The following is a 24,352-nucleotide window of genomic DNA, read 5'->3' as shown; positions in this document are numbered from 1 at the left end:
AAAGCTTCTCTTTTTCCATTTGTAAAATGGGGCTAGTTATCCCTGGTCACTATACTTCACAGAGTTGCTTTATGGATAAGATCCAATGAGACAATGGGAGGGAAATTGCTTTGGTATCTTTTATAAGATTTTTTTTTTAATTCAGCTTACTTGTGAGAGAAAATAATAGCAGTGATATCTTGGTTTTGTCACTTTTCAGTCCTGTGACCCAGGGTGACCTTTTCTGTGTCTCTGTTTTCTCATTTGTAAAATTTTGGAAAGGTAATAATAGAATGAGTCGATATATTAAACAAGTAAGGATTAAACAAGCTAATTCACTTACAGTGGTTAGAATAATGTTGTGTAGGTAACACTCATTGAAAGTTAACTATCATTATTAATAGCCATGGTGGTAGTAGTGTCTCCTGGTTTGCCTCTGAGCTAGAGATACATTGTTTGGGTTTTTTCATTTAATTCTCAAAGCCACTCTATGAGGTCACTATTAATATTCTAGTTTTAGAAACAGCGGCTCACATGGTTGATTCAAGATCTCATAGTTAATAAATACTGCAAGTAGGAGTTGAACCTAGTTCTGCCCTATTTTGAAACTCAGGTCTTTGTACTGTCCCACAGGTCTTTCTAACTGTTTCAATATCGAACACTATATCTTTCAAGAGACTGAAATGAAAAACTACTCAGCCACTTGTTTTGTCTTTTTTGGTTTGCCTCCAAAATAGCGCTTCTGAAATATAATAGGTACTTTATTCAACAGTGTTTTGAGTGCCTACTATGTGCACAGCACCATTTAAATGTAGGAGGTTTTGTATATTCCATTTCTCATTTAATTCTCATAATGAGCTACATAGAGAGGGCCAGCATTATTCTTTACAAGTGAGAATTCTTAATGTAAAGGAGCGTGTCATCTGTTTATAGTAATAGAATGAGTTAGTAGAAGGTTTGGTATTGGAATCTAGGTATTAGTATAGGCCTCCTGACTTGGTATTTTGTCTCCATTGCGTTACATAATCTGCATTTTTGACCCTCAGTTCCTCACTATTCATATGGATAGAAACTGGAGAATTGTGCTATGACATGATCTATTTATTCCTGTAACTAGATTAGACATTCCTCCTGTTAACTCACAAAGCAAGCCTTGTATTCATTGACATGTACAATTAAACTTTTGCTCATCCCTCAAGACAGTTGAATTGTTATGTTGTGTTGCAAGCATTTTGTCCTAACAGTTTCTTTTCTAATGATACAACAATGATAATAAGTGCCACAACCACAGCAACTGACATTAGTGTGTGTTTATTATATACCAGAAAGAATTATGTTAATGGATTTAATCCTTCCCACAACTCTATGATAATACTATCATAACCCCTATTAACAGGTGAGGAAACTAAGGGACAGAAAGATTAGTAACTGGGTTTAAAGCTATACACAATGAGTAAATGGTAGAATTCAGTACAAGGTAGTTTATGAAAGCGAAGCTTTTAAAAATTATGCTTTACTACATTTTCTTAGGTGATAGAATCTTCATACATGACATTTTCCCACTCTGAAACCTTCAATTTCTTTTTAAAGAAAATTTCTTTAAAATTTTTTTTTTAAATTCAAAATGCAAACTTTTCATCCTCATAAACAAGTCTTCACAATAGTATTTGGGTTTGGTAACTACTGGCTTAAGTAAATCATTACATGAGAAGCTTAAAATTGCCTGTAATCAGTACTGTAATACCTAGGCCAACAAAGAAGGGAAGGAAACTATATGTTATGCCTGCTGCTTTATATATATCATTTCTTTAAATATTCATAACAATCATGTAAGATAATCATTGTTGTTCTCATTTTACAGATGAAGAAACTTAGGTTTAAGAGTTTAAATGACTTTGCTTAAGATTACATAGTTCAGAGGCTGCAGAAATTTGAACCCACGTCTATTTGACTTTATCCTTCACTGGTGTTATTTCTGATTAATGAAAGAAGAAACTATTTGGTCTACTAGCTGTGCTTGAAACATTGGAAGTTAGAGTCATAAAACAATCTTTCCAGCTCCTTCATTTTACAGATGATGAAATTCAGACCCACGAAGTACAAGAGGCTTGCTCAAGGCCACTCAAATAACTAGCCTAACTAGGTCTGGGTTCCAAATCAGCTCTAAATTAGTAATTTTCTAAGAGACCCAGATGGCTTCCCCATTGTGAGTCAATAAAATGACTATTTCTTTTGAACTTCTGACTTTCCACCTGACCCTTCAGTCTATAATCTTTATACTCAGAGCTACCTTATTTTGGTTGATGAGATATCACAATTTTTTACTATGAGACACATTGGAAGTCAAAGAAGTTGAACCCAGCTATAGTTAGTTTTTAATTATAAAAGTTGGACAACAGTACATTTGGTTATCTTTCTGAAATTACTATGTAACAGTGATATTGCCACTAATAATTTATCTGGGCATTTCCAGAAAATACTCCTTCATATTTTATGTATCTCTGAAAAGGAGTATATTAGCTAAGATCTCTTAATTCTGAGGCTCTGATTCTGTGATTCTGATGCTCACACCTAAATTTTATATTTTCTATATATTTGTGTTTTTGATTAGTATTTATACTCCATGAAGATGGAGAATCTGTTTTTTTCCCCCACAGTGATATCCCCTGAACCTTCACATAATGGGTATTCTGAAAATGTTTGTTGATTGAATAAAGAACTATACGAGGTTGCAATAATTTTGTGATTTCCATTTGATAGATTATTAAATCAAAGTCTAGAAGAAAAATAACTTGTCTAAGAGCAACTGGTATTTAGTGCCAGAGCCAGTTTGTAACCCATATCTCATGGCTCTTGGGTTGCCGACATGAGCAAATCAAATAATAAAATTCTGAATCTTTGTAGTCTAGTGCATCTCTAGTGTTAAAGTCATTAATACTCATGAGAATTATGTTCTTACTTATCTAATAATAAAAGACCCCTTTCATGAAATGATAAAATAACTTTAAAACACTTGTCAATAATTATTTTTTCTTCCCAGAAGTTCCTGAGTTCTCAGTTGAATTTCCTCCAGCTTCCAGCTATAGGTTTAAAGAAAATTTTCTTTGAGCCTTAGCATTTGGGGCAGAAATAAATAAAAAAGACAAACAGCCTGGGCCTCCCTGGTGGCGTAGTGGTTGAGCGCTGGGTTGCAAAGCTGCCCGCAGCCTCTGTAGCGCTGGTTCGATCCCCGGCCACTGGGCGAGGGTTCCACATGGCGTGCAGACCTCTCCTGCTGCCCACTGCTCCCCTCAGCAGTGTATTTTGTCAGTCTGCCTGCTTTGCTCTCCGCTCTGGCTCTGGTGAATTCTCTCATCCTCCTGCGCTTCTGACTATACCTAGTGCTTGTATAAATAAATAAATAAATAAATAGATCTTAAAAAAAATAAAAAATCTTTAAAAAAAAAAAGGCAAGCAGCCTAATACATTTGCTAGAATTTAAAAAAAAAAACTGAAAATATTAAGTTTTAGTGAAGTTATAGAATAGTGGAATTCTCATAACAGGAATCCAAGTTGATAATACCACTTAGGAAAACTAACTATACTTACTAAAAACAATGAGGTACTAACCCTACAACCAACCCAGCACTTCCACTCCTGGTTATATGCCAACATAGTAACCAAAAAAAAAAAAAAAACAAAGAAACTTGCAATAATAATGATAGTACCATTATATGTAGTTGCCTAAAGCTGGAAATTACTTAAATGTTCATCAATATTAAAATGAATAAATTGTAATCTACCCACACAACGGCATACAACACTGCAATGAGAATTATATTTTTAATCATAAACACGGCACGATATAGATGCATCCAAGAAACATACTTTTGGTTGAAAGAAGACAGACAAGAAAAGAGTTCATGTGATGTGATTCCATTTTTATAAAGTTCCAAAATATGCAAAACTAATGTCGGGCATTACAGGTCAGGATATATATATTTGAGATATATATATCAAATATCGAGGGATATATATATTTTATTAAAAAGTAAAAAACCCACAAAAATACAAAACAAAAGCAGTGAAACAACCACAGCAACCTCTCAAGGAAGTCTAGGTTAAAACTTGATATTTTAATATAATAAAATAGAAGACTAGATTCAAAGTTAAAAAACATGTTGGTATGACATAGGTGATTGGCACTCACTTCATTCTCATGACTCAGACCTTTCCTCTTGTGATATCATCTAAACATGTGACTTCCATGTGTTCTGTGGTAGGAGAAGAGGCTCATTGGCTCTTAACTTTATCAGCTCGGATGTGACACCTGTAATTTTCCCTCATTGGCCAAAATAAGTCCCATTGCCTCCACCGAACTGCAAGGGATGCTAGAAGATGCAGTGGAACATATGGAAATTTCAAGAGTATTTATTGGCTCTGCTAGTAGCTGGATATATGGTGTGGTCTGCATCTCAGGTTACGTGAGAGGTTTGATTCTGGGTAACTCTTGTCCACACTAAGTAATGGAATGATTTCCTTAGAGCCTGAGTAATGGCAATGAAAAAAGAAGTAGTATGTACAAAAAGGAGTTTACTATAACAATTTAGGACTTTTCTGTGGCTATGTAACAAGTCACTCCAAAATTCAGTGAATTATAACTTCAGTGGGATTTTATGACTCTGTGCATTGATGAGGTTTAGCCGGGCAGTTCTTCTGATCTCATATGGACTCTCTCACATGACTATGCTCAGGTCTTAATTTCAGTTATGGTTCATTCATATGTCTGGTAGTTGGTTCTAGCTGATAAGCCTTCATGGCTGATATTACTGGCTCTCTCTCTCTCTGCCTCTCTCTGTCATCTCAGGATCTGTTTCAATGTTGCTTTCCTACATGATCTTTTTAGTGGGGTGGCTTTTTTGCATGATGACTTAAAGCACCTAAGACTGCAAAGGTGGACACTTCCAGATCTCCTTAAGAATTAGACCAGAATGGCACAGTATCACTTTTACTACATTCTGTTAATTAACAGCACACTACAGAGCACACTACTAAATTCTAAGAGTAGTACAGGAGGCATGGATATGTGGAGGTGTAGCTCACTGGGGTCATCAGTGTAATAGATCAGAAGTTAATAAAATGTGGCCCCCAGATCAAATCCAACTTACCTGTTTTTGTATGGCCCCCGAGTAAAAATAAATTTACAGTTGAATATTTACAATTGAGTTCATGATAGATAGGTAACCCTGGTTTTGAACCCAAATTTAGTGAAATGTTATCCCCTCTGGAAATTTCATCCTATTCATTATTAAAACTGTATTACAAAAAAAAAAAAAGAAAACTCAGTTTATATTATTATGGTTTATGGTTTACATTTTGCTAGTAAAATTTTTGTGGAAATTTGCTTTTTCTCTTGGCAGCGATATACTGACATAATATACTTGATTTTTGCTTCTGCTATTTGGCCCTCTACATGAAAAGTTTGTTAACTGCTATAATAGATTTTATATATAGATGAATTTACTTTGCTAACATGCATTGCTATTCCCACTTTTAGACAAGGAAATAGGATAAAAAAGACCCAGTACCCAATGACTTGTAAGTAGCAGTGCTGAGAATCTCTTTTGATTGACATTGGTTTGATGTTGATGCATTTTCATTCCATGTGACTTTCTTGCTAATACATTTTAAGGGGTCTCAGTAGAACAGACCTTTCAGTCTCCTCAGTCTGTGCTTGCTGGCAATCTTTGTCCCTTGCACAAGTGTCTTTGAGAGGTCTAGGCCCTGTTTTACCCATTTTAGTTCTTCCCTGCAGTGAAATCTAGCATTTGGTCTCACTTTCTATACCCATATCCTTTTACCTAGACCATTTTACAGATGAAGAAATTGAGACCAGAGAATTTCAGTGACTTCCCAAAGTCTTATTGTTTTCTCATACTCTTCTCAGAATTGCCTCTGATTCCTTGTGAATATTCCTAAATATTTCCCTAATCATGTAATTACTTTGTTTATAAAGTAGGACTAATAACTCCTGCCCTGCTTTTACTACTCTGAGGATCAAAGGTAAATGTTGTATAAAAAACATTTGAAAGCCATTAAACCCTCTAACATGGTACATTTTTGTCATGTTTGTTACTGTTGTTATGGTTATTCATATTTCTGGAAATCTTTACACTTTATCACTTCCCAAAATAATGGCAGCAAGATCTCCAAATCTGTTTTTTCCTCTGAAATCAAAAACTCTGAACATAGGTTAGCGGCAACCACGCTCGGTCTGTGGTGATGAGAGATCAGTGCAGGATTTCTTGGTGTTGGATAAAATCTTATGTGATTGGGCCTCCCTGGTGGCGCAGGCGGTTGAGTGCCGCACTGTGAAGCTGTTCGCAGCTTCTGCAGTGTGGGTTCGATCCTGGCCAGCAGGCGAGAATCCCAGATGGTATGGCAGACCTCTCCTGTCTTGCCGCTGCTCCCCTCAGCATTGTGTTTCGTCAGTCTGCCTGTTCTGTTCCCCGCTCTGTCTCTGGTGAATCCTCTCACCCTCCTACGCATCTGGCCTGTACCCCAGCACTTCTATAAATAAAAATAAATCTTTAAAAAAAAATCTTATGGGGCCTCCCCGGTGGCGCAGCGGTTGACCGCTGGGTTGCGAAGCTGCCCGCGGCCTCTGAGGCGCCGGTTCGATCCCCAGCTGCTCCCCGGCCACTGGAGGAGGGTCCCACATGGTGCGCAGATCTCTCATGCCGCCCGCTGCTCCCCTCAGCAGTGTACTTCGGTCCCTCTGCCTGCTCTGCTCCCCACTCTGGCTCTGGTGAATTCTCTCACCCTCCTGCGCTTCTCACTGTACCCAGTGCTTGTATAAATAAATAAATAAATAAAATCTTAAAAAAAAAAAAATATTACTATAGTTTAAAAAAAAAAAAATCTTATGTCATTACAGGTACTGAGTCCACTAATGGGATTCTGTAATCAGATGTATGATGCTAAGGAGTGTATTACTCTCCCCCTTTTCCCCATTTACAGATGTGAGTTGACTTCTGAGAATGTGCATATTGAAGAGAGAATAGTCTTCTAATTAAGTAAATAAATTTAACTTCTTGAAAATTATACTTTAATAAGATGATTCATACCAGAAAAGTGACAATTAAAGTATATTAAAGTTGTACTAAAAATCTCAAAGCAAGGATATTCACCATGTTAATGATGAAGCCAGGAATAGATGCACAGTGTCGAAAACCATAGCTCATATACTCATTGTGTCACTCCATACTGGGAGTTTTGTGGATTTTATTTTACTAAGATTTGGGTGGGGCTTATGAAGAAATGAACTCCCTTCCTCAAAATACACCCAAACTGGCCTGTATGAACTGAGATTATGATTGGGTAAACTCTGAAGAGAGGGGAACGGTGCTAGACTGTTGACCCTGATTCCCAAAGTCTTATCTTTATCTTCTTCATCTCTCTGTTGTGATCAGGCAGAGGAACATTGTTACTTCCACCTTTCAAATGACAGTGATGACATGTATAAAAACTCCATTGCTTGGGTCTTTCATAAAGGTCAGCAGCAGCTTAGCATTTTTAAAATAAATTTTGTTTACTGACTGCTGGACAACCAGGTTCAGGGCAGGCAGATTCATGGTCAATTCGGCAACTGGATAAAAGATCCTGGAGACTTAGGTAGATCTAAAGGCCTTTAATGCTGAAACAGGGGACCTGATACAGGCAGGTAAGCAGTCAGGGAAGAAGGGAGGCTGGGAGACAGGCAGCAACTGAGCCTCCGGCCTCTTTGACCTCCACGCACTCTCTCTCTCTGGCTTTCCTTCTCTCTCCAATTTCATAATGATCTCCTGGCCTGGGCATCCATACATAGGGGTATGCACACCTCATGCTTTCTGGCTTCTTGGCCTGGGTGTCTGTAAATGCAGGTGTACCTGCCCTCTCCCCATGCCTTTCAGCCTAGGTGTCCATAATCACAGGCACACGTGCCCTGTGCTCACGCTCCTCAGTGCTATGTACAATAACACATTATCATGTGTGGGCAAATGAAACCTAGAGGGAAAGCAGAGCTGCATGTGGCAGCCATAGAGGCTGGCAGCAGGAGGCGAAACTGAGCCTGAGTAACTCCATTTTCCTTACACTTACCAAAGCGAATATTAAGTAAAATGAAATGGGGATGATTAAAAAAATAGTTTTGTCAAAATGATACAGAGATATGTCCAATATAAATGAAGATAGATTTGGCAAAATAGGCTCTGTCTTGCTATGTGATCTTGCGAGAGGGGACCCAGGCCCACATTTCAGTTTTCTCTCACACCATTCTCTTCCTCCTCTTGTGCTCCACTCACTTCCTTGGATATCTGTCCTGCCTCTTGACTCAAGGATTTTATGCCTGCCTTTACCTCTGTCTGGAATGCTTTCTTACCTCCCCTACAAACATACCTTGTGTTTATTGTTCCCACTCAACTTTCAGCTCTCAGGGAACTGGCACTTCTTGAAAAAAGTCTGGACCCACATTCTAAAATCACTGTTACATGCTCTCAAGTCATCTTGCACTTTCAACACACATATTGTTATTTATGTTTTGTGATTATATGATTCTCTCTCTCCTTACTAAACTGCATTATGTACAGAATCAAGGACCATGTTTTTCCTCACACTGTGCTCTAATGCATTCCATAACACAGAATAGATAGTCAGTATGTAGTAAATGTGTTAAATGAATGAATAGAAAGAAAATCATTACAAGAAATACACGACTACATAATGCTATATTTTCAAAGGAATTTATTATCCCAAGAGAAATATAATATCCTTGCTAGTGTCATCTTCACCTTACTTAAGGGGGACATCCTACACCTTTAAATCATATATAATGTTGTAAACCAATGCTACATCAATTAAAAAATTAATACAAAAATTATCAATTTAGGACTTTCTTTTAGAGTGATGTTCACTCATCTCCTCAAATAAAATTAAATTTATATATTGAAAAATTCACTGAGCAGAAGCAGTCTGTTCATTTGCTGGTAGAAATAGAAGAAAATAAGAGGCCATCACTGGGTTTATGTGTTATTATGAAACTGGAGCCCCACAATATGGGTTTTGGGGCAAGACTGGAGTTTGGTCCCAGAAGCTGCTTGCGGACAGTGCAAATGCCAGTGAGTGGTGGGCATTTTAGTGCTGCTGGAAGACACCAGCAGTGATGGTGGGCGGCAGTGGTTCCTCTACTAAGCTGCCCCAGGACATGCAGCCTTATTGGGGCTGCAGAGGCAATGTTGCTTTGTGCTGGAGCAAGCTCTGGAATAGGAGGTAATAGCTAGCCCACAGCCCCTGGTTCAGGGCTGAAGGGAGAAACATGGGTCCCCACTCGGCCAGTTCTGACACTGTGGATCCTTCCAACTTGAGGCAATAGAGAGGCCCATAGATTTGGTGCCTGCAACATACAGTGGATCGATCAGGTGTAGGCTGTAAGCTGCTTCAATCAGCTATAGGATTGAAAGGCCGGCCGGAGCCAGCTTGGGAGAAACTGACTTTACGGATTCTCACTGATTCTGAGATGCTCTTCCTGGCTTCAGAGGCAAGAAGACTGACTCTGTTCCTTATCTCTGAAGAAGGAAGAAGCAGCATCCAGCAGCTGACCTCCAAAGAAAGAAAAGAAGCTGGAAAGCTTCACAGAGAAGCCAAATTGTTTCTCAAAGTCTGGGCTGACTGCAACTGGGTCCGGCTATCCTTTGACATTGCCTGAAAGGAGAACCAAAGGTCTCGGACCTGGTGCCTCAAAGAACTATTTGTTGGTAGTGTGGGCAAACAAATCACAAAGAACCGTTAACATGGTGTCTTAAACACCACCTCCTAGTGACCAGTGGTGACCTGCACTACCTGTTAGTGCTACCCAGCACTGTTGATAGGTCACTGGAACTTTGTGTCTGAGTCACTATATCTGATCTTCCGGCACTGCCTCCCAGTGCTTCTGCCTCTGTTGCCATCTGTTCCAGCCTCTGCCAACCTTCAGGCTGTCGCTGTGTGCTGCTGCAGTATCCTTTCAGCCACCCCACCTATGAGCACCTCCAGCTGTGGGGAGTTGGATCCTGGTCCGCTGCTTGCTAGTGTGCCATGAGCTCCATGCCCTTCTTGATGGGCATGCCCTCCATGCCATCGTGGGTGAGTGGCCTTTTGTTTAGGACTTTTTGGACACTGTGTACACTATCTGGGGTGAAATAGCTGGCCACTAGTGAGTAGCCTGGGAACTCTTTGTTTTCCATGTTTGTTAAATAAACCCCATTTTTGTTGTTCCCTGCGTCAAAGTAGTCTTGCAATTTTGTGCATGGGTGAAGAACCCACAGATAATGACCTGTCCTCTATTGGGCAGGTCTGCTACAGCACCCTGCTACAGCACCCCAGTAGCACTCTTTCAACTACTTCAATTAACAGGGTCTCCTGAGCATGTTATACATTTCCCTAAATATACACAGAGGCGGATTTTCTTCTCTGGACCTCTAGATCAATAGTCTGACTAGTAGAGCACAAGCTAACTAAGATAAAGTTTTATGGCCGTATCTTCTCCATGACTCACCTACCTTGACCCACAGATTTACCCCAGATTTCTGTGCTCAGTCATGTTTAACTCCTCCTTGTCCCACTTTTTGGCCTCAGTTCAAGGTAATAAAAATGTCTTTTTTTTCATGTTAGCTTATTTCTGATTAGTTCTTTATACCTTTCATTTGATCTTGAGATGTCCTTCCTGTTGGATTTTGAAGCTGCAGTTGACACCTCTATCTCATTTGTAGAAGTACATACCTCATGATACCTCTTTAACGTAACTATGAATTCTCAAGTAGATCTCATTGAAGAGGATTGGGATATTTGGAGAGATATTTCTTTTACTGAATATCTGGATTTGTGTGGGGTCAGTTTTTGTGCACAGGAAGAGGGAATGGTGAAAGTTGGTGTTTGAGCATGGAGAACAGCTTTTTTTTTTTTTTAATACACAGAAAATGCTACTTGATCACATCTGTTTATTCTAATGACTCGTAACATTTTTAGGCACTTTTTTCTTTTCTTTTCCATGTAGTTCCCTATCTCCCTCTAGGATCTACCTTCTCTAATTATTCACTTGATTTTTCTCTTCCTTACTGACTCTCAAATCTTCCTATATAAGAAACAGGTACAGTTTGGATTCAACAGGCTTAATAAACTGGTTTCCAACCATGTCTTTCACATTTAAAAGTTGTGTTCATCTCTCTAAGGTACATTTACTTCAGTAAAGAGGTGATAATAGTGACTACTTTAGAAAATGGTGGTGAGAATTAAATGTATGTACAGTGCTTAGTAGAAGCCTGATATATAGTAAGTGCTTAACAAATATTAATCTGCTCTTCTAGGCTTCCTGCTCTGGAATTCTTTCATAGTTCACTCATAGATAATTGTCAGAAAAATAGAGATGGGCAGTTTATGAATGATGTAAGGCTGATGTAACAGCTCTACCTATTTCGAGAAGAATCTATTCAGTCAATCATAGTGATGGAGACTTGAAGTCTGATAATCCTATCAATACAGACTAAACCTACATGTGGTAAAATGAGCACAGATGCAATTGCAGGAAAGTCCTTTAGTACATTTCAGAGCTGTTTTGATTAGAAAGCAGTATTGCATATTGGAAAGAGCATGAGCTTTGGCATCAGACAGATCTGGATTTTAATCCTGGCTCTGCCACCTAGAAGGTGCTCAATAAATGGCAGCTGCTGTTGTTGTAGCAAATTTGCTTTCACAAGAGATTTGATTAACTAGACTAAGCCAGCCTTTTCTGGGAAGGTTTCACCAGTGTTTCATTAACATTGGCTTCTGTCTAGCCTTTTGCATACATACTCACACTCTCCTGATTTTGAATCATGATAATTCCTTTTGGAAAAGATAAATGACTGAAACTTGGTATGTGTCCAGAACTAAGGTTAAATATGGCATTCCAAAGCCAGTGTAGCTTTTCTAATTCCTTACAGTCTTTCTGCCCTACCCCCTCTTTTCTTTCCTCCCCACCCCCTTTTTTTGGAAGACCGGGGAGAGAAGGTGGTCAATCTGGAACTAACTCCCAGGTTTTGCACTTTTCCTTCCCAGTATTTGGCAATTTAGTGTGAGTGAGTTAGAAGGGAGACCTAGACATTTCCAGAGCTTTGGTTACAACTAGGATTTCTTTATCTTCAACAAAGGCCTAAAATACATCTGAGGCAGGAGGTGTTTTTAAAGTAGTTAAAACTAATGTTACTGTGTGCCTCTTTAGGAGTGTGAGACAGAATAAGAATTAGGCACCAAGTATATGCTAAGACAGCATTTATCTCAGGGTTGGGTGCCTTAAATTAGATGTACATTCTAGCAGGCATTCATTCAGCTATTACTGAGCTTCTACTTTTTGTGGAGTGCTAGGAATATAGACATATACCCCTACTCAAGAAGCTCATAGGCACACTCATCAACTCTACCTGCCTCTGAGGTAGGTTTTATTTTCTCTACCTTTCTTACAGTCTGAGAAAGTGGCGCTCAGAGATGTGAAATAATTAGTACAAAATTACACAAGTAATAGGTAGTTAAGCTTACCTTCAAATCCCTTTCTTTTTTCTAACCAGGTATTTATGCTTATTATGTCTTCTTTTTAGTTTTGATATGTAAAAATTAACTGAAAAGATATATGTAGTGTGCAGCTATATCACTGTCTTCCCCAAATCCCTTATTTCTTCTTAGAAATGTTCCTTTTCGAACTCTTGTGCACTGTTGGTGGGAGTGCAAACTGGTCCAACCACTATGGAGAGCTGTGTGGAGATTTCTGGACCTACTAAACATAGAGCTTCCATATGATCCAGCAATTCCACTCCTAGGCATTTACCCAAAGGACACAGAAACATCAATTCCAAAGAGCACCTGCACTCCTATGTTTATAGCAGCACTGTTTACAATAGCTAAGCTTTGGAAACAGCCCAAATGCCCAAAAATAGATGACTGGATCAAGAAGATGTGGTACATATATACCATGGAATATTACTCAGCATTCAAAAAAGATAAACACATGCAATTTGCAGCAACATGGATGGCACTGGAAGGGATCATGCTCAGCGAAATAAGCCAAAAAGAAAAAGAAAAATACCGGATGGTCTCACTCATAGCAGGAATCTAGAAAACTTAAATAAGGGACCAGGAAAATGATTATAAGAAAGTGAAAATCAAAATCAACAAAAAAACTATGAACCAGAGACACTTTTTTGGGGGTGAGGGGGCGGGAGGGGAAGGATTGGGGTCAGAATGGGGCGTTTGCAATTGTATGGGGGAATATAAAAATAAAATTTAATATTTAAAAAAAAAATAAATAAATAAATAAATAAATCTTAAAAAAATAAAAAATAAAAGTCTTGAGAATAAGAAAAAAAAAAAAAAAAAAAAAAAAGAAATGTTCCTTTTCACACTGAAGCCATGTGGTTTGGAAAAGAACCACTTAAATCACAATTGGTTGATTCAAGCAAAGAAAATCAGTTATTCCCCATTTTTTTTCATATGGGAGCTAAGGAAATGAAGTAAAAGCACCACAAAATTTTGGAGCAATTTGCCGTAATGTTCGAAAAATGAAGTAAGTTCATCTGCAAGTTAAAACAAACAAACAAAAGCACAAACGCACAAACAAACAAACAACCCCAGCTCATTTAAAGAGACTGGTAAAACCTTGATAACAAAAACAGACAAAAATGATACTAATAGGAAAATTTATTTTTTCATATAAATACTGATGCAGAAATCCAAAATAAATGTTTGCACACCAAATCCAGCAATGTACATAAAAAATATAGCAGTGTATAGAAAATAGTAAGGGGTAGGATTTATTAAAGAAATTCAAGGACATCTTAATTACTATTAATTTAAGTTACCACATTAAAGTAGTACATTAGATTTCATAGGATTATTTCAATAGATGATGAAAACTATGGTAAAATTCAGTAATGACTTATTAAATCTCCTATAGTAGAAATTGAAACAAGTTTATTTAACTAGAGACTATTTATTAAAAACTAAAATTGTTGTTAAAGCTTTAGAAACATTATGTTTAAAAAGAACAAGAAAAGATGCCTGCTGCTCCCATGTGTATTCAATATTATACATTTAGGCTGTGTGTGTGTGTGTGTATAATACAAGGAAAAACAATAATAAATATAATTATTTTAAAAATAGAAACAAATTATTTATTTTGATCATTTGACAAATTATATTATCTACATAGAAAAAATATAAACTATAAAACTAATCATATTGGGTTGAATACTAGATTGATATAAAAATAATTCATGATAAAAGTACAAAAATGTATAAATGAACAATTTATAACACCTGTAAGATAGGACTTATTTCAGGAATAGTAAAGAGGAGAATGGTTTTCTGGAGAGAGATGACTTGGGAGAAACCTTAATATTTTTATTTGTTTTTGATGGTCTGAAACCGGCAAAATATTAACATGAGTTAAATCTGGATTTTAAGTATAGTTAAATATGCCATAACTAAAACTTTAAATTTAGATGAACAATTATAAGCTTGTATTGCAGAGCCTTCAAAATAATACAGTCCTGGTAGGGAGGTTTAGAGATATTTAATTTAGATTTTTTAGTCATTAAAATTTCATTTTTTTTTTTTTTGGTGGTATGAGAAACCTCAGTTCCAATTACTTCTGATGTCTTTGCCTATATTTGTTTATATCTATCCTATGAATGTATGACCAAGACCTTAGATTTTGTACTTAGAATGCCAGCGTCAAATCCTGCCAATATTAACTACTAAACTGCCAATCATGCTGGGTCAGTAAGTTGTCCAAATCATAGATTTTCCATTTGTAAAACTGAGATGACAATGATACCTACCTCACATACTTGTCATGCAGAAAACAGTTATACTTGTAAACATTTAGCATAACATCATATATATTGTTAATACACTATAAATTAAATATGTTCCTGAAACTTTTTAAACTTCTCAGGGTTATAAGAATTGAATGAAATAGAATTTGGGTTAAAGTCTTAATATAATGCCTCGCACTAACTAGTGCTTCCATAAACCTTAATTCCACCTCTCTTTCTCCACTGCTTACTCTTAAACATTTAATTAATTTTCTAAATCTTGTCAGGTTTTAACTGAGTTGAACATCTTTGTTCAACTATGTTTTTCTAATGCTTATAAATACTTGGGGACAAAAAATTGGATTTTTTTATTGTTCTATCATAACCTGAATCATTATCTACTATTGCTCACAATGGAAAAAACATTAACACTAATTTGATCGCTATTTTTTTTTGCTTTTTTATTTATTATTTTTTCATTTTTTTCTTTTCTTTTTATATTCCCCATACAATTGCACGCCCCTTATTTTGACCCCAATCCCACCTTTCTGCATTCCCCCCATAGTGTGTCTCTGGTTTATAATTGTTTGTTGATTTTGATTTTTTCTTTCTTATAGTTATTCTTTTTCCTGGTCCCTTATTTAGGTTTTCTAGATTCCTGCTATGAGTGAGACCATCTGGTATTTTTCTTTTTCTTTCTGGCTTATTTTGCTGCGCATGATCCCGTCCAGCTCCATCCATGTTGCTGTAAATTGCATAACTTTATCTTTTCTGATTGCTGAGTAATATTCCATTGTGTATATGTACCACATCTTCTTGATCCAAAAAAATAAAATACTTGGGAATAAACCTAACAAAAGCAATAAAGGACCTATACAAAGAAAACTATAAAACACTGTTAAAAGAAATAGAAGTAGACACAGAGAAATGGGAAGACATTCCCTGCTCATGGATCGGAAGAATTAACATTATGAAAATGGCCATCCTACCAAAAGTAATCTACAGATTCAATGCTATTCCAATTAAAATTTCAATGTCATTCTTCAAAGAAATAGAAAAAAAAAATTGATGATCACTATTTCTTAATTTAGGAATTGTCTGTTTTGTGATAAGGGTGCCTGTTTCACTTCTGGTTGAATTTTGCAGAAATGTCATATTGGTTCTCCCAGTTGTGCAAAACATGGTTATAGCATATGAAGAAATGTTTATTTATTGAGGTATTTTTAAAGAGATGAGCTTGGAAGTGAGATTTCCTCTAAAAAGATAAAATCTTGCCATTTGTGACAGCATGTATGGAACTGGATGGGATTATGCTAAGTAATATTAGTCAGAAGGAAAATAACAAATCCTGGGTGACTTCATTCATATGTGAACTATAAAAACAATCAAAGGAATGAATAAAACAAAACAAACTCTTGAAATCTATTGTAGAACTGAGGCCACCAGAAGGACAGTTTGGGAGGGAAAACAAAGGGGGAAGGGAGCTTAGTAGATTGTGGTGGGAAATTATTGGGGCTTTGTTGGTGAGCATGGTGTGATAGTGTACATTGTAGAGATGTGAGCCTACACACCTAAAACATATGCAATGATGTTAATCAAAATTACCTCAATGAACATATTTAAGAAAAAATTAAAAAGGGAAAGTGATGCTGAAATCTAATGAGCTTGTCCAATCAAGAGTGAAAGAGCTAGCTGGGTCTTTAAGCCAAAATAGGTCACCAGTCTGAGAAAGGTGTCCAGAATACATTGAATCCTTGATGAGGAGAGCCAAAGACCACAGGATGTTACAAGGATCATGGAGTAGCTGGTTAAGGAGGGAGGTTGATGTGTTGGGGTCTGTAAACTAAATGGACTTTCTCCTGTAGCTGGTTTTTCTTTGTGAAATAAAGTCAGTTTGTTTAAATCACTTGTATGGTCAGTCAGTACTGCTTCTAACTAGAGGTGAACTCATTAATCGATTGTTACTGCTTTAAAAAAACAAGGCATATGGTGATATCTTTAAGTTACTTCTGAAAAAAGTAGGTGAAGATTATCCTTATCTTTCTGTAAAGGTAGCTGAGTGTAAGTTGGGCATATATTTGAGAAAGAGGACATGAGCAATCTGATTTGCTGCTTGATTTCAGGGTGAATAATCAGGACTCTGCAGTCTGACAAACTGGAGCATATGAGAAGAGACTAGACCTACTCCAGAGAGACTCCCTCCAAAGCAATCACGAACCTAGAGCAGCTATAATGTCAGGGCCTCCCATTGCTAATCAAATGAAAGGAGTGTTTTCATAAAATTCTCTCAGATTTGAATAAAGGGAATGTATTTTGATGTATCAAATTTTATGGTCTGATGAAAACAGAAGCAAAAGTTGGTGTATTCTGATTTTATAACAGACATGATTGACAAATCCTTTGAGAAAATTGACAAGCTAATTTTAATGCAATCTGTATTAACCTACAAGAAGTATTATATGTAGTCACTAATTTATTTTAAATGAGTACAAATATATTTTCTTAGGAAGGAAGCAAGGAGTTCTGACAATCTCAGTATTCTCACAGAGGAATGGAATACTTTTAAAATGAAGAGAGAAGATTAAAATTGTCCTGGTCCTTAAAAATAAAATAAATCCCCCTCATCCCACCATAATCTGATATACTGAGTAATTCATAATAAATATATGACTAGTCTTATCCCCTAGATCATATTTCATCACAGACTTATTCTTTCTTCATAAAGAGAAAGTGGGAGACATTTGTTATACTATAAAATGCAAAATATTTTTTTTGTTGTTGAGGGAATATTGGTTTACAACAGCATATGATTCAGATGTATAAAATCATACCCCTTCAGAGATCTTTTTTTAGTGTAGTATAGGTATTTCTTATAAAATATTTCTAAGATATGTAAAAATATATTTGACAAATTAAAACATCTTTAAATCTCATCAGTGAAAGGGTTCCTGATGTATATTTTACTATATTTATATTCATATATATATATGTTTCTACAATATCTATTGTTCTACTTTGTGTAACAAATATTTATTGTGCCAACTATGTTCTAAGCACTATTCTATTCTTTTAGCAAGAGATGTTTTAGTACAAATTCTCAACTTGTTAACCCTTGAGCGATTTTAAGTTAAACCCTCTGAGTCAGTTTCCTCATCTTTTAATATGGGATGAAAAAAAACTTAGCATTGTAAAACTGTGGTCTTTTAAATTTTGTACCTGAAGCACCTCACTCTTTTTTTTTTTTTTAGAGATTTATTTTATTTAAAGTAGTGCTGGGGTATAGGCCAGATCGCGGGAGGGTGAGAGGATTCACCAGAGACAGAGTGGGGAATAGAACAGGCAGACTGACGAAATACACTGCTGAGGGGAGCAGCAGGTGAGACAGGAGAGGTCTGCTGAGCCATGTGGGATTCTTGTGGGTGGCAGGGATCAAACCAGCACTGCAGAGGCTGTGAATGCTTCATAGTGCAACGCTAAACTGCCTACGCCACCAGGGAGGCCCAAAGCACCTCACTTTTAAAGAGGCACTTTCAGGGTTGTGCATATATGTACAGGGGCAGCACCTGAGAGTATGTGAAATTCTATAACTTGGCACCTCATTTGACTCACCCTGGTCCTATCCTTGCTGCCCTTATGGCTGGAATGTGATATATAGGAGTGGGTGGGTGAGAAGTAGAGTGGAGAGTGGTGCTATAGTGAGGGCAAAGAAGTATGAGGAAGCACTAAAAGCCTTGTCAATTATGTAAGGAATTTAAACTTTGTTCTGAAGTTCAATCATTAAGAAAGAAAGATATCCTAAAAAAAATCATTTAAAAAGTTTCCTCAGATGAGCAGCTTGCTCAGAATTTCATTTGAGAAAGATCATTTTGGCTGGTGGGTGGGGGGAAGAATTGGAGGTGAACAAGACTCAATCAGAGCAAACCAGTTAATAGGTCAATATATAGGTTACAGGTGAGAACTGATGGCTACAATTGGTGTAAAGACCATGGGTTGGAGATAAGTGGATATGTTTGAGAGATATATAGTAGGCAGAGTTAACAAAACTTGAATTAGATGTACACAGCGAATTAAAAGTCATGCAACTGTGGACATTGTGGAATCATGTCCTGCGAATGGGAAACAGCGAGGGAATAATTGAAGAGAAGATTTTAATTTCAGTTTGACATGTAGAATTTGAGGTAACCTGCAAGATATAGTACTGTTTAATAAACTGTTGACTATATTGAACAGGGATTTAACAGAGTGATCTTGGCTGGTGACACAGAATTAGGAACCATCAATGTGTGAGGCATGAGTGGTATTGCCTAGAAAAGATGTAATGCTTGAAAAGAGGGCCTGGGAAAGATCCATAGTGAATACTAGCATTTAAAGATTAGGCAGAGAATAAGAAGCCAGCAAAAATTGAGGACATTTGTCCAGGAAGATAGGAGGAAATCTATACAACCTTACATAACAAACCTTGGTCAGTCCTGGCCTGCAAAAAACTTAACCACTGTGTCCCTTCCTGAAACGCAGAGTTTAGACATCCATGTAGTTCATGACCCTCATTCTGAAATGTGAAACCTTACCTGCGTCAAATTTCTAATCCCAATCTTTCTTCCTGAATTAATTTCTGGTCTTCTGCCTCAGTGCCTGTCTTCGTCTTTGCCCTAACCTTTACATCTGATGCTTGAGCTTCTTTTTCTTTTTCTTTGTCCTTTATGCATTGTGGCAATTTCCATTATTCTCCTAGACTACATCTTATTTATTCTACCAGGCTTGTCTTGACTTAAAGAGAAGGGAATTGGATGGCCCTTTCCCCAAGTACTGAGACCATTGTGTTTAGAATTTTATCATTATCATTTGAAGGTCACCTGGAGATAAGCTGGCTTATTGTTTTCATAGTCCCTTTGACCAGTTCATTACAAACCTGCCTAAACCAGCCAAGCCCACCCCTTTGAGCTCACTTGCTTGAGATATTATTCCCACTAGGAGAAGTAGAATGATAGACGCTTAACTTATATAAAAGTAAGTTGTATTAAATTCTATCTAAATTATATATAAATTGGAGAGCATTAAATATTGAAGAACGTCAACAATTCTAAATATGCTAAAGAGAGAAAAGATAACATACATATGAATCATTGTTTAATGAGCTTCAAAGCTCCAAGAGGGAATCACAAAGTCATATGATTACTCTAGAATTTGTTCTTTAAAGTTATATCTGGGTTGGTAGAAAATACCATGAGAAGACAAACTGGATCTGGCTTTTTTCTCTGGATCCTTCCCTCTAGGAAGGTCAAGTTCTAAGAAAAACTGAAAAGGATATTTGTCCCAAAAGTTAGTGGTTCAAGGAGTAACCATGTCTGTATTCTATACATGGCTGATTCTTTCTGAATGATGCAACTCAGTGCAATACACCAACTTGAGCACTAGGACAACTTAATTTTAGATTCTGTCTTGACTATAATTCAGTTTTTGAACTTCAATTTTTCTCCTTATCCTTATCCACAATTTATATTTTTATCAAATAAAGTTAAAATGCTGTATTTCATTATTCTAAGAGCCTTTCTAACTGAGAATCTACCATTTTTTGTCAGAAAGCTGCCTCAAAAATCTTATGATTTATTTTTGAAGCATTCTTATGATTCATTTTTTTTAAAGATTTATTTATTTATTGATTGATTGATTGATTGATTTATTTATACAAGCACTGGGTACAGTCAGAAGCGCAGGAGGGTGAGAGAATTCACCAGAGCCAGAGTGGGGAAAAGAACAGGCAGAGTGACGAAATACACTGCTGAGGGGAGCAGCGGGAGCGGCAGGAGAGGTCTGTTGCACCATGAGCTGGTGGCTGGGGATGGAACTGGTACTGCAGAGGCTGCGGGCAGCTTCACAGAGCTCAACTGCTGCACCACCAGGGGAGACCCTCTTGTGATTCATTTTTAAAGCGTTTTTAAGATACCAGATAATTCTAAATATTTGCCATCTCCACATTGGAATCAATTTGTGGTCTTTTAAAATTCCATTTGGTTCTTGGTATGATGAATGATTTTTTTTTATTGAAACTTGGAAATTTTGGGCATTATGAATTCTGTATCATGTTTTAATCTGTTTTGGCTGACTTTCTTGGAAGTATTCTTAAAGGAGAATGGAAGTGTTGAGAATTTCCTACTACTGGGGGAGAAGCAGCGCAGGATTATCCCTTAACCCCTTTTGACAAAGGTCTTTGTTATTGTTGCACAGAGGTCTGGATTGTGATGATTTCCTACAAAACTACTCTGATTCCAAACCAGCTATGTGGGGGAGGGACTCCTCATTCTGTCAAAGTGAGTAAAAGTCCAGGAACCCCACAATGTCTATTGGAACCACAGCGGGTGGATGTTTATAGGAAGTTCTGACTACATAGCAGGTGTGAAGGTCTTAATTCCCTACTCAGTCTACTCTGAACCAACCTGCCACCATGGGCATCCTGGGTCACTTTGTTAAAGTCTGCAAAAAACAAAAGTCTAGGTTTCTCACTAGTACTTTGTTGGCAGACATGAATTGGAGCCATAATTTTTGTCTGTGGTATTTGACTATATTAGAGTGCTTCATTTTTGGTAAATTTCTGTCTGCTCCAAATGTCTATTTGCTAGGGCCTCCCCTGTGGCACAGCGATTGATTGCTGGGTTGCAAAGCTGCCCGCAGCCTCTGCTGCACCAGTTCGATCCCCGGCTGCTCCCTGGCCACCGGAGGAGGGTCCCACATGGCGCGCAGACCTCTCCTGCTGCCTGCTGCTCCCCTCAGCAGTGTACTTCGGTCCTTCTGCCTGCTTTGCTCCCTGCTCTGGCTCTGGTGAATTCTCTCACCCTCCTGCGCTTCTGACTGTACCCAGTGCTTGTATGTATGTATGTATAAATTAATCAATCAATCAATAAGTAAATCTTTAAAAAAATGTATATTTGCTAGTACTTTGTTTAATAGAATATTTTTGGTGAGTTTTGTTTGTCTGTACCTGATGGCATTTCAGGATTTTTGGCTAGTCCAGCACCCATTTTGGCACATATGAGGCAAAACACAAAAACAAAGAACACTCTGAAACTTCTTTGAGCTCTGACATCACTAGTCCTTCTTCTGCTTCTCTCCCCATTTAAGTGTGTTCTTACATTAATTGTATGTACAATGCCCACAATGTTTAGTCATACTTAGTAGAAGAATTAGGAAAACATACATGTACTCCATCTTACTGAAAACAGTTAAAGCAGTTCAGTCTTTTTTTTTTTTTAAGTAGATAACTAGTGATGATGTTTTGTGATAAAGAAGGGAAGACTTTTTTTTTTTAAAAAGATTTATTTATTTATACAAGAACCAGGGTACAGGCCAGATGTGTGGAAGGGTGAGAGGATACACCAGAGATAGAGTGGGGAACAGAACAGGCAGACTGACTGAAATACACTGCTGAGGGGAGCAGCTGTCAAGACAGGAGAGGTCCGCCCAGCCATGTGGGCTGCTCTGTGGCAGGTGGGGATCGAACTGGCACTGCAGAGGCTGTGGACAGCTTCACAGTGCATTGCTCAATCCACGCCACCAGGGAGTCCCCTTCTTTTTTTTAAGACTCCTTGTGTGTCTTAAAGTGTTTGAAGGGGGCAAAACTGAAAGTAAAGAAGCCATTTGAAATATTTTGAGTAGCATGCAAATGGGGTTGTGGAGGTGCTCACAAAGACAAGAGTCATTTAGGCACAAGACAGTTACTGCATTGAAGAACTAGACATAACTCTGAGCTTTCTGGCACCAAGGCAGAAGTAATATAATATCTTATATTTGTTTCCTTAGAGAAAGAAAACAGATTTGTTGATAGAGAAAGAAGTTATTCCTCCTACATTCTAGCAGGGATTATGTGCATTCCTTATATAAGAGACTGTTTAAATTTATGATTGGGTATTTTTAAACTAGGACTTTACAAAAAATATTAGAATGTTCCTTATAGGTGAGAATTCCTATACTATCTATAATAGCTGAAGGCATAAATTTGGTCATGACATTTCTAATGGTAATTAAGCTAAGAGTTACTTATCTTATTGTTTAGAGGTCAAGCTCTTGAGGAATGGATAGCAAATCAATTCCTTTAATCTTTTTCAAATACTGGATATCTTAGCTTAGTGTCTGAAATATGCGTTTGTAAAGGCTGCGTTGCTAGAAATTCTCAAGTTACTCTCTTTGACAAGTGCATGAGTGTAATCTGATATATAATTTCAAGGATATCCTTAGTGCATATTTGATGTTGATACTATTTTAATCTTCATATATATATATTTGTGTGTGTATATATATATATATATATATATATATATATAGAGAGAGAGAGAGAGAGAGAGAGAGACAGAGAGAGACAGAGAGAGAAAATCAAATTTTCAGGTTATATGGATGATCCTTTCCAGAAAATTTTTTATCTTTAGATGATGTTATGGATGGACTATAATGGTAGAAAAATAGCACTACAGAATACCTACTATCTATCAGGCATTGTACTAGAAATTCTATGTGTCATACTCTTGACTTTTTAAAGATTTATTTATTTATACAAGAGCTGGGGTATAGGCCAGAGGCGTGGGAGGGTGAGAGGATTCACCAGAGATAGAGTGGGGAGCAGAACAGGCAGACAGACTGAAAGCACAGCTGAGGGGAGCAGTGGGTGAGAAAGGAGAGGTCTGCTGCGCCATGTAGGTATCTCTCTGGCTGCCCAGGAATGGAACCCACATTGCAGAGGCTGCAGACAGCTCCATAGTACTGTGCTCAACCTGCTGAGCCACTGAGGAGGCCCATTATGCTTGACTTTTTAAGTGGCTTTATGGAATTATCATAATTATTCCCATTTTATAGATAGACTAGAATATAGTAGGTTACATTATTTTGTCCAACTACAAACAACTAGGAAGTGTCAGATGGAATTCTATATCCAGCCCTGTCTCCTACTCCTCCCCTATACGAACCCAATGCTTCAGCCAGTATGCTTTATTAAAAGAGAAAATGGATATGAAAAATTTGGTAAGAAGTAGTTAATGTTGGTGAAAAAGTAATTAAAAAATTGAAATCAGTCATTTTAGTTTAAATTAAAATTATGACAAAGGAGTTTGAAATAACTGGCCTTGGGGTCTGTTGATTTTTGGGTGAATGAGTGAATGAATAAAGTACAAATAAGTCATAACATTGTTCAATATTTGAACTGAAAAGTACCTTGAGAAATTATCATATGTATTTCCTTAACTCGAGAGATAGGAAAACTCACAGGAAAAATAGTATATAACTTAATGTTGTACAAACTATTGTAAAAAAATTCCTTTTTCTTTTCAGACCATATTTAGATTTCACAGTAATTATGCATTGCACAACTCCAGGGGACACTGGTGATCTTACTGTTTATGTGACTGATGTGTTCAGAGTTGTGTTATCTGTACACGGTGACTCAGTATATACAATAGACATTATTGTGCCTATTTTACAAATGAGGAGACAGAACTAAAGGGGAAGTTACTTATCCAAGATCAAACTATGTGTAGCAGAACCAGTATTGGACG

General features: G+C 37.2%; 1 protein-coding gene across 10 annotated transcripts in view; it reads left to right on the top strand.

Moving 5' to 3' along the window:
- Positions 1–24,352, top strand: part of LOC119235247 (AGBL carboxypeptidase 4) — a 940,458-nt gene that overhangs the window by 209,368 nt on the left and 706,738 nt on the right. The window contains exon 1 of one of the 10 annotated variants that reach the window (XM_037498454.2): positions 21,110–21,124. The exons of the other annotated variants lie outside the window; for them this stretch is intronic. The gene's annotated coding sequence lies outside the window, so the exon portion shown is untranslated. Of the gene's footprint in view, positions 1–21,109; positions 21,125–24,352 lie in introns of those variants that run through there. 10 annotated transcript variants of the gene reach the window in all.

The sequence above is a fragment of the Talpa occidentalis genome, unplaced genomic scaffold, assembly GCF_014898055.3.
Source record: "Talpa occidentalis isolate TD23 unplaced genomic scaffold, MPIMG_talOcc4v2.1 talOcc4.9, whole genome shotgun sequence".
NCBI classification, from domain to species: Eukaryota; Metazoa; Chordata; class Mammalia; order Eulipotyphla; family Talpidae; genus Talpa; species Talpa occidentalis.
This window is presented reverse-complemented; position numbering and strand designations above follow the sequence as displayed.